The 10,575-nt window shown below is 38.6% G+C and overlaps 1 non-coding gene across 1 annotated transcript; it reads right to left on the bottom strand.

Moving 5' to 3' along the window:
- Positions 1 to 9,993: 9,993 nt before the first annotated feature.
- Positions 9,994 to 10,099, bottom strand: LOC132042087 (small nucleolar RNA R71). Its single transcript, XR_009411341.1, has one exon. It is a non-coding gene; the product is annotated as a small nucleolar RNA R71 (small nucleolar RNA).
- Positions 10,100 to 10,575: the final 476 nt, after the last annotated feature.

The following is a 10,575-nucleotide window of genomic DNA, read 5'->3' as shown; positions in this document are numbered from 1 at the left end:
GTGGTATATAACTTATACATATAATGTGATACAGTCACTTTTGTTGGGGAGGAAGGGAGAGCCGATGTACTTTCGTCCGTAAAGGTAAGAAAGAGAATCGTTCACCGAAATGTACCGTTTCGAAATGTACCGCATCGAAATGTACCGTTTACAAAAATGTACCGTTTATTAAAATGTCACCGTTTATCGTATACGTAAGTATACACATGTATGTGTTACTTCCGTACTAGATAAACTCGTATATCTATTCGTTATGACTTGTATTCTATATTCCCTTACTATGTTATCATTTATGCCTTACATACTCGTACATTATTCGTACCGACGTCCCTTCTGTGGACGCTCGCGTTTCATGCCGCGCAGTCGGCCAGGACAAAGGACTTGATCTTTAGGAGCTCTACCACCGTACTGACAGTCGCTCCGTTGTTCCGGGCCTTATTTCGTGGTACTCATCGTGCATATTTTCGGCACGACAAAGATTTCGCCCTTTTCGTGTATAAGTGTATTATGTAGAGGCTCGTAGACGATATATATATAGTCGTTATGTACAGTTAAATATGCGTATTTTGGCATCATAATGTTGTTGTATAACGTGATAGCAAAGCTAACTGTCTATGTTTATAGTGATCTGCCGTCGATGTTAATGTTTAGTTTGAAAGAAAAAAAAGACCGTTCATACGACTTGCATAAAAAGGGTATGTAAAACGATAGGTAAGGGGTGCTCGGTACAAGTATCGGGCACATTCACGGCCCCTAGTCGGGTCGTGACAAAACCCTTAAGGGGGGAAGCGAGTAAAAAGAACACAAGTATAGAGACTGAACAATAGACCCTAAGAGGCGATAGAAAGATGTAACGAACGATGATAGTAACGATGCTAAATATTCCTATGATCTTATATGTATATGTGCCTATGTATAACACTGAACCCTCGTGGTCGGGTATGCTTTGTAAATGCTATGTATATGAAATCAATATGAGTATGAATATGCTAAGCAAATGTAATATATGTGATATGTATATGATACGAATGCGAGCATGAATGAAAATACGACTATAAACACGAATATGTATACGGATATGGATACATATATATGTATAGGTGTATGCACACGAATCACTCGAGGATGATTATATAACTTGCATGTATTTATATTTCGCCAATGAAACCAAGTGGGATAGCTTTGCAAACCATGTAAGACTTAATATTATTATTATTATTGAGCAAGAAAAAAAAAAGGGATCGACGAGACGTAGAATTTCAAGTGAAGGGCTAGGTATTTTTGAAAGTGTCGCCAATGAAGGGCGTTACGAGATTTAGCAAGAAGGGGAAGATAAGTCCCTGGTATATTGGACCTTATGAAATGGTGCGCAAGTAGGCTAAGTGGCTTACGAATTAGATCCACCTCCCGATTTGGAGTCAGTTCATCCAGTTTTTCGTGTCTCGATGCTTCATGAATGTATTGGAAATCCTACTAGGATCTTCCCGGTAAACGATGTTCAAGTGATAGAGAAGTTAGCATATGATGAAAAACCCATTGCCATATTAGACAGTGAGAAGTACCAAACTTGAACAAGGAAGTAGCTTTAGTTAAGGTCCAAAGGGCGAAATAACAACTGAGAAGAGATGACTTGGGAAGCGGAAGAGAAGATGAAATCCACATATCCGCATCTATTTCATCCTCCGGAAGAAATTTATGATGAGACATCAGGATTTTAAGGTATGTATGCTTTTCCTTTATCCAAATGGGTCGTGTGTGGCTAATTTATATTGCTGTTGGGCTGTGGCCCGGTAAGGCAATGTCATTATGGGTTGTTGTGATAGGATGGTAGTGCCATATTACAGGGGAAACTCTGGCGAATTTTTTTTAGAATTCCAAATGACTTAACATTCAAGGACGAATGTTCCAAAAGGGGGGAAGAATGTTATACCTTGGAAAATTCCCCATTAGCATACAATGAATAGGCCATCGAAGAGTATAATGTATACGACATTTTGATAAGTAACAAATAGTCTTAAATGGTCCTAATTAAGATTTCCAAAGACATTCGAGTTAAGGAAAGAAAGTTGTTAAGGAAAGCAGGTTATAAGTTGAGTATGTCGGGCAAACTACGAGTATTGAGCTAATGATGTCTTAAGGATGTTTTGGAGAAGAGTTATAACGTCCCTTAGATTACAAATGAAGTTAGAAACAAGTGTTAAGAAGGTTCCATAAGGATTGGAGATCAAACGAAACGACGGGAACAACAATTGGTGGAACTGTGAGTTCCACGACCATGTTCCCTGGCCCATATAATATTCCACGGACCGTGGATCGGTCCGTGGAACTGCCAGCAGAAATGTCGACTAGCTCGTCATGAATCACGACGAGAACCATGGCCAAGACCATGATCCACGGACCGTGAAACAGTCCGTGGAAGTCCCGACGGGCTGAACTTAGTTCAATTATATAATGAAGTTCCCATTTCATTTATTTCATTTCCACACTTTTATTCAACCTCTCAAGACCTCTAGAACCTTCCATATATTTCATCCACAAGAAAAACTAAGGAAATCAAGAATCAACAACAAGAATTGAAGTGAATCAATAGTGAGAAACCCCTTAAAGTCATCCGAACCAAGAAAGTCCCAAGAAAGGTGAAGTAGGGTTTTGGTGCAAGAGGTGTATTACTATTCAAGGATTATTCCTCCATCATCTAAGGTGAGTTTCATGATCTTTCCATGTTGATTGAAGTATTAATAGGTTGAAACACTTGGATTGTAGAAGAGTATAGAAAATGGGTCATAAATGTATGAATAGTATCCTTGTTGAGTAGTAGTTGGATGGAATCATGAAAATGGATATGTTTAGATTATAAATACGTTATAAATAACATTTAGAACATGGAATGAGTTTTACATGTGAAAGAACGCGATAATGGACCTTGGTCATGATTATGGAAAAATTGGAATGAAATTGTGAAATGTGAATAATGCAAATGAATGACGATTGTTGTTAGTAATATCGTGATTGTCGTTATGATTGTTGGGAGTTGATATGAAATATGGCGGAAAGTAGTATAAATAAAGGAAACGCTTCCCAATTTTCTTTCGCCTTAAGAAGTACGTTATTGTAATTGCCTAGCTAACGACGATACGAACTCTCTTGAAGGTAGAACGTGTAAAGGAGAACGAGCAAGCAATCGAATAGTTAAACGACAAAGGTATGTAAGGCTAGTCCCTTCTTTCTAAGGCATGACTCTATGATATGAACCCTCCTATCTTTCTATGACTTCTCTACACATATGTATGTATGGGCAATGATGAGTCTGTGTCATAAAGAACTCGCAGGAGAGGAAGCTAAGAGGTATGTTATAAATGTGATGATGAGCCCAAGTCTAGAGATCCTAAAGCTTATGATACAAGATTTCTACAAAGTTAATGACCTTTGTATGATTCCTTGCTATTATTCATTATTGATAGACCCATCTTATGATGTTAGTCTCTTTCCTTCCAAGGCATGATTTTCCTCCTTCTCCATGAATCTCCTAAATTCCGAAGAACTAAGAGCCTACGTTCATGAATAGCCATACGAGAGAAAGATAAGAGATATATTATGAGTACGATAGTAATGACGATGAGTCTATGACTATAAGGAGCTACACATGTGTAAGATAAAGAAGAGAGACAAGGCACAAGTATGATAATCGATGATGATGAGTTAAATCTAAAGAGTCCTAAAGTGAGAGATGATGCCCACGAAGTCAGTGATTCTAAGTATGGTTCCATTGGTGTTTCTTCTTATATACACTCACCTTAAAATGTTAGTCCCTTCAAGGTGAGATGCGATGATTCGATTACTCCATAATGTAGTCGGGGTCCCACGACCTTATGTCACCCCGATAAAGTATGATTATCTATGAGTCTCTATGCATGCATTATGATAAGTGTATTATGATGAGCATACTATGATGAGCATATGATGATATTACACCGCGCCTATGCGGCCGGACAGCACCACTACACTGGGCGTAGTGGGCAGCTTATGGATGAGGATAATAACACCGTGTCTATATGGCACGGGCAGCACCACTAGTGGGCGGCATGAGATGGTACCCCGGACACGGGAGGCCTGGACGCAGGCTAATACTAATACTAATGCTAATGTTATTGATTATCACACCGTACCTATATGGTCGGGCAGCTTGTACATTTATGCATACATGATATGATGATGAGTATGAAAGTAAGCCAGCATGTATTATTTCTTTTATGATTCAGTGAGTCTCAGATTGCTCCTTATTTGATGTCTCCTCATTTCATTGATGCTTCATTATTGTTTATGCCTTACATACTCAGTACAATATTCGTACTGACGTCCGTTTTCTTTGGACGCTGTGCTCATGCCCACAGGTAGACAGGGAGACGGTGCAGATCCATAGAAGCTATCAGCAGATTTATAGGAGCCCTCCCTTATTCCGGAGGTGCTATTTTGAGACAGTATTTTGTGTACTTATATTTTGGGCACGACGGGGTCCTGTCCCGTCCATATGTCTAGCACTCTAGTAGAGGCTCGTAGATACGCAGTGTGGGTAGTATGGTCTCACAGTTTTCATGTATATTTATGTATATATATATATACTATTTTGCTAGCCAAAGGGCTTATGTTTATAAAAGTAAATATGTTTTAAATGTTAATAGTTTTCTATGGTTATGAGCATAAGATATGAATAAGAGCAGATGAGTAGTAGGATGTGTGGTGTTCGGTGGTTAGCCCCGAATACCAGTCACGGCCCGTAGCCCGGGTCGTGACAATTCATGAACAAGGACTCTTAGTTTTCTTGAAGATAAGAAATTCATGAAGGAGGAGATTCATGCCTTAGAAAGAAAGGACTAGCCTCACATACCTTTGTTGTTTAACTATTCTATCGCTTGCTCATTCTCCTTTAATGCACACGTTCTACCTTCAAGAGAATTCGTATCGACATTAGCTAAGCAATCATAAGAACGTGCTTACTAAAGCTAGAGAAAATTGGGCAGCATTTCCTTTGTTTATACTACTTCCTCCATATTCCATATCAACTCCCAAACATCCGTAACATCATTCATAATTTCATAAATAATAATCATCATTTATATACATTATTCACATTTCACAATTTCACTTCAATTCTCCATATTCATGGTCATATTTCACTATTGCGTTCTTTCACATACAATGCTTATTCCATGTTCTAGGTGTCACCCATAACCTACTTACAATCATAACATATCCATTTTCATGATTCATCCCAACTACTACTCAACAATGACACCATTCTTGCATTTATAACCCACTTTCTATATTCTTCTATAATCCAAGTGTTTCAAATTCTCAAGACCTTAAACAACATGAAAGGATCATAAATCTTACCTTAGATATTGTAGGAAGAAGCCTTGAGTGGCAATGCTCTCCTAGCACCCAAAACCCTAATTCACTTCCTTTGAAATTTCTTGGCTTGGATGAACTTTGATGAATTTCATACACTTGATTCACTTGAATTCTTGATATTGATCTTTGATTTCCTTTGTTTTCTTATGGATGAAGAGTAGAGAGAGTTTTAGAGGATTCTAGAGAGAAGTGGAGTGAAAATAAAATGAATTAATGAACTTGGGTCCCCTTTTCAATAACTCAAAATCTGATCTGTCGGGCAATTATACGGACACTTATATGGTCCGTATAAACTTATACGGTCCGTATAAGTGACCGTGAAATGGACCTCTAAGCATCTCTTCTCTGTAACCATTATACGGTCCATATAACTGACCGTATAATCCCACCAGTGAGGGACCTCCACTGTGATGGTTCTACGGTCCATTATACGGTCCGTATAACATTATAGAGCTGTATAACCCATCAGTCCACTGATCTTGATCTCATCACTTCGTTTGATCTCCGATCCTTATGGAACCTTCTTAACACTTGTTTAACAGCTCAATACCAATCTAAGGGACGACATAACTCTTCTCCAAAACATCATTAGAACGTCGTTAATTCGATACTCGAAATTCTTATTCGACACATAACATATGACTTACTCCCCTTAATAACTTTCTTTCCTTACCTTAAATGTCTTTGGAAATCTTAATTAGGACCATTAAAGGCTATTTCTCACTTATCAAAACATCGTACACATCATGCCCTTCGTTGGCCTATTCACTGTACGCTAACGAGGAAATTTTTGAGGTGTAACAATATTGGTGGGATGGAATGAAGAAGGGCATAGCAGAATTTATAGCTCAATGTCCAAATTGCCAGCAAGTGAAAATTGAACATCAAAAGCCAGGAGGATTATTGCAAGCAATGGAAATTCCTACTTAGAAATGGGAAGTGATCAATATGGATTTTATTATGGGATTACCTCATTCGCGAGGCAAGTATGATTCCATATGGCTGATCGTGGACAGACTCATGAAAGCAGCTCATTTTCTTCCAGTCAGAACCACATACTCAGCAGAAGATTATGCAAGATTGTATCTCAAAGAGATTGTGAGGCTTCATGGTGTTCCGATATCCATTATTACAGACAGAGGAGCACAATTTACAGCTAAGTTCTGGAAATCTTTCCAAGAAGGTTTGGGTACCCAAGTAAAGCTTAGTACGGCGTTTCATCCGCAAACTGATGGACAAGCCGAACGTACCATTCAGACCTTGGAAGATATGCTACGAGCATGTGCACTAGATTTCGGTGGTAGTTGGGATGAACACTTACCTCTAATTGAGTTTGCATATAATAATGGCTACCATTCCAGTATTCAAATGGCTCTGTATGAAGCTTTATATGGAAGGAAGTGCAGGATTCCAATTGGATGGTTTGAAATCAGAGAAGTACAGCTAATAGGCCTTGAGTTGATTCAACAAGCAGTAGAAAAAGTCAAGGTGATCCGAGATCGATTGTTGACAGCCCAAAGTCGCCAAAAATCTTATGTGGACAACCGCCGGAGAGATTTAGAATTTCAAGTTGATGACTGGGTATTTTTGAAGGTGTCGCCAATGAAAGGGGTGATGAGATTTGGTAAGAAAGAAAAGTTAAGTCCTCGATACATTGGACCCTATAAGATTATTCGCAAGGTGGGTCAAGTAGCTTATGAATTGGACTTGCCTTTAGAACTTGAATCAGTCCATCTAGTTTTCCATGTCTCCATGCTTCGCAAGTGTGTTGGAGATCCTACGAGGATTGTTCCAACAGATGATGTTCAGGTGACAGAAAAGCTAGTCTATGAAGAAGTGCCCATTACCATATTAGACAGGCAAGTACGGAGACTTCGAAATAAGGAAGTGGCCTCAGTTAAGGTCTTATAGAGAAATAACAACCGAGAAGAGATGACTTGGGAGGCGGAAGAGAAGATGAAGTCCACATATCAGCACTTATTTCAGCCCCCGGAAGAGATCCATGATGAGACATTGAGATTATGAGGTATGTATGCTTTCTTTTTATGCATATGGGTCGTGTGTGGCCAACTTATATTGCTATTGTGTTGTGGCCCTGTGAGGCAATGTTATTATGGGCTGTTCTGACAGGATGGTAGTGCCATATTACAGGAAAAACTCTGGCGAAATTTTTCTAGGATCCCCGATGACTTAACATTCGAGGACGAATGTTCCAAAAAGGGGGGAAGAATGTTACACCTTGGAAATTTTTCGTTAACGTACAGTGAATAAAATAATAAATGGCATGACATATACAATATTTTGATAAGTAAGAAATAGCATTTGATGATCCTAATCGAGATTTCAAAAACATTTGAGGTAAGGGAAGAAAGTTGTTAATGAAAGTAAGGGATATGTTGTGTGTTGAGTAAGATTTACTAGTGTGAAGTTAATGATGGCTTAATGATATTTTGGAGAAGAGTGATAACGTCTCTTAGATTGTTAATGATATGCTAAACAAGTGTTAAGAAGGTTCCATAAGGATTGGAGATCAAATGAGTCGACGAGAACTAATTCTGGGAAGCTGGGTATTATACGGCCAAACATACTGGCCATATAAAACATACGGACCGTATGTCCAACCGTATGTTCTTCCCATTACGAGAAGAAGTTTACTTGTTTTTAAGCAAGTCGTTGTCTATTTAATGTGTTTTTAGTGTTTTTCGGAATGTTCGGAAACAATGTGAGATTTGGACTAAAAAATGTTGGAAGTGCGAAGCTTTTTTGGTCGGTCCGTTTTTACGGACCGTATTCTCAAATACGGGCCGTATTCCATGGTCGTATTAAAGAATAAGAAAACAGAAAGTCTCGAGATATGGTGATTTACGAACAACTTTTACGGACCGTATTCCACTTTACGGTCCGTATTTCAAGGCGTATTTAACCATGTGAGCATCTGGCAGAAAGTCAAAGTTTTGGAAGTTGAAAGACGACCTGGCAGTTTACGGACCGTAAACCAATTTACGGTCCGTATTTCAGAAGATCAAAGTTGCTCAAAACTGGGAAGCAAGTCTGGGCGTAAACCAGTTTACGGTCCGTAAACCACTTTACGGACCGTATTTCGTATCGACGGGGACCAAAGTGCAAATCTGCAACTTTCACGTTTTCAGAACCTATAAATAGTCATTGTAGGGTTTTAATTATTATCAGTTCTCATATTTTTAGCTTTTGACTTAGAACATTAAATACTCTCTAGTTTTTGAAGGTTCAAACATCAATTCAAGTATTATCAATTCCTCTTTTCTTCCAAAGTAAGCAATTATGAATTCTTCAATTTCTTGTTTCTTGTTCTTTGTCATGAGTAGCTAATTTCCCTTACTAGGGTTGTGAACCCAATTGATGGGTGTTTTGTGATTGGGTTTGTGATTGATATACAAATAATGGATTATTAGGGTTTGTTTATTCTTCATTCTTCATTCATAATTAATGGTTGCAAACATTGATTAAAGCCATAAACCTTGATTTATTTGGGAAAATAATTAGGGTTGGTAAGAATAAACAACAAGAACTCAAAGCTTTAAACTTTGTTTAATAAATTCACTTAGGAATAAGAAGAATTTACTTGGCATGATTAATCGTTCTTCATAGTTACTTTCTTATATTTGGGAAAATCATAGAAAGAAATAATCTTTATTTATTGGGAAATAGTAGAGATTCATATAGAGATTAAGTGCATTCATATAATGATCCATTAGAAGTATATCAAGATCAATACCCATGATCATACACTCTATCTAAAGGGGACACAACCTTAGTTTCTTTTACCATAAATTCACAACCAAAGCAATAGTTAGCAATTAGTTAATAAAAACGCAAACTTTTATCAAAATTTTTGGATTAAGACATTAGACCTAAACATAGCATTCTACGCATTTAGTATCCTTTTCACACCCTATTCCCCGTGGGATTCGACCCCAACCTTGTTGGGTTACTATATTTGACAACGTCCGCGTTATACCATTAATAGGTGTAATTTGAGCGTATCAAATTTTGGCGCCGTTGCCGGGGAATACGGTTTTGAAATTACTAAATAGTGTTTGCTTTATTGAAGTCTTTTGCTTATTCCATCACACCTTGTTTGCTACTCTGTGTAAACCAGGTGAACATGAATCAGAATCGGCAAAATCAACGTGCTGATAACCGGGGAATCGGTTGAACAATCGGGCGAATGATTCGGATGATGAGAATGTTTTCGCCGAGCTCGTTCCGAACAAGAGGAGGATTATGCATCCTGCTATTGTTCAACCTCGAGTTGGAGCCGCTTCGTGAAAATTGATTCCTCTCTATATCGCTTGTTGAAGCTTGAGGGATACTTTCGGAACTCTACCGAGAATGACCCTCAACGTCATTTGCGAATTTTGTGGATGTGTGTGCTAATCACATCCGAACAACGTTCCACAAGATGCTATTCGGTTGAGGTTATTCAAATATTCCTTGGCGGAGAGGCAAGAACATGGTTCGAGAAGCGCCCCGAAATTCGATTACTTCATGGGAGAGATGGTGGCCGCATTTCTCACAAAATGGTACCCCCTAGCAAGAAGGCTGAAATTCGGGACAAGATCTATGAATTTAAGCAGCGACCGGGGGAACAATTATATGAAGCATGGGAGAGATTCAAGGATTATTTGCAGAAGAGCCCAAATCATGGTTTTTCGGATAACATATTAATGGAGAAGTTCTACCGAGGGTTAGATCCAGTGTCGCAGTCAGTTGCGAATAATGCAGCTGATGGTTGTTTCATGAACAAATCTTATCGACGGGTGACCACCATACTTAACAAGCTGACAACTCATAATAAAGCTTGGCACTCAAACAATGCTGATGTGGTACCGTTTGGTAGTGCTATGATCCAAAATATAGTGAAGGAGAATCAAGATACCCAGCAAACCTTGGCGTAACTAGCAACAAATATTTCCTTGCTGACGAAGAAGTTTGATGAATCTCAGATCAAGAAGGTAAATGTTTGTGAGGAAGATGCAATTTTACCGAAAGGGATGTACCATTCTCAAGATGGTCCATTCCATGAGGGGCTTTCTATGCAGGTTGAAGATGCTAATTATGTTAATAACTCTCAAGGGGGTTACCAAAGGCAGAACTACCAAGGTGGTTATCAGAGTCAGAATCAGT

The sequence above is a fragment of the Lycium ferocissimum genome, unplaced genomic scaffold (assembly GCF_029784015.1).
Source record: "Lycium ferocissimum isolate CSIRO_LF1 unplaced genomic scaffold, AGI_CSIRO_Lferr_CH_V1 ctg13182, whole genome shotgun sequence".
In the NCBI taxonomy this organism is placed as follows: domain Eukaryota; kingdom Viridiplantae; phylum Streptophyta; class Magnoliopsida; order Solanales; family Solanaceae; genus Lycium; species Lycium ferocissimum.
The sequence above is the reverse complement of the archived record's forward strand: the minus strand, read 5'-3'. Positions and strand labels throughout refer to the sequence as shown.